Here is a 1,493-nt window from a genome sequence, read left to right on the forward strand (position 1 = left end):
AAAAAAAAAGGTGGGGACCAGTTTTGCTGGTCCGATAGAGCCTGGTGGAACCACTGAGACTATGGCCCCTAGGTGCCCTTCAGATCTGGAATTGAACCCACACACCTGTGGTTTCCAGCGAAACAAAAGACAGGCATATGAGTTGAACATTTCCCTCAAGTAGAAACGCTCCTTGGAGAGAACAATCGTGGGAGAAAGAGGGGCTTCTTATGCACAGGGAGACAGCTCAATGGGCAGGAGTGTATGGAGGGATGGACACTGGGAAGAGGTAACTATGGGGAGGAAGTGGGAGGGGAGTTGTTGCATTGTGGTAAACTGGTCAATGGCATGAGACAAAGTATATGTGAACAGCTGTATGGAAAGTGAGTTTGCTCTGTAAATTTTCACCCAAATCACAATTTAAAATAAAAATACATTAAAAAAAAAAAGAAAATGTTACTTTATAAAATATTTGTTTCAATATATCCATATCTTCCATATTTAATGCTGTATCCCTCCTCTTTACCCCAGTCAGTATACAGTATGTGATCAGCATTGTTGTTGTTAGGTGCCATTGAGTTGTCTTTGACTCATAGCAACCTTATGTACAGTAGAATGAAACACTGCCCAGTCCTGTGCCAGCTCCACGATCCTTGCTATACCTGAGCACATTGTTGCAGCCACTGCATCAATCCACGTTGTTGAGGGCCTTCTACTTTTTTGTTGACCCTCCACTTTGCCAAGCATGACTTCCTTCTCCAGGGAATGGTCCCTTCTGACATCATCAAAGTAGGTGAGACGAAGTCTGGCCATTCTTTCTTCCAAGGAGCATTCTGGATGCACTTCTTCCAGGACAGATTTGTTAGTCAACATTTACCAAATGTTAATCAACATTTGGTAAATTAATTTTTAAATACATATTTTAAGTGAATGCTGATTAAATGGACTATCATATGGTCCATGGATACTTCATTGCTCAGCAGCTAGATTGAAAAATTATTAATAGAATCCACAAAAATGTAGGGTAAGAGATTAAACTAATTAACTGCTCCTGTCTATGTATAAGCCTTAACCAATAATTTAAATTTTATTGCTAATAATTCATGCTATGGTGGTACTGTTTTTGTGTAAATCCTGAATTTTGTTATTACAGTCATACCGCTGTATCCACAGAGGACTGGTTCCAGGATATCCTATCCCTCCCCTTACCGAATACCAGAATCAAAGATGCTCAAGTCTCATTTATATAAAAAAGGCATGATGTTTGCATATAATGCAAGCACACCCTCTCCTATGCTTTAAATCATTTCTACATTACTTATAATACCTAATACAATGTAAATGCTATGTAAATACTTTACACTTCCACTTAGTCTTTGAAGGCTTGCTTTGACAACTTAATTGCTTTCTTCCCCTCTTGAATATTTTCAATTTGCAGTTGGTTGCATCTGTGGATGTGGAACTTGTGGACACAGAGGGCCAACTGCATTCTGTTTTCTTGTTCAGACTCTCCA

This window comes from Orycteropus afer, unplaced genomic scaffold (assembly GCF_000298275.1).
Source record: "Orycteropus afer afer isolate SDZICR_OR568_19922 unplaced genomic scaffold, OryAfe1.0 scaffold00008, whole genome shotgun sequence".
NCBI lineage: Eukaryota > Metazoa > Chordata > Mammalia > Tubulidentata > Orycteropodidae > Orycteropus > Orycteropus afer.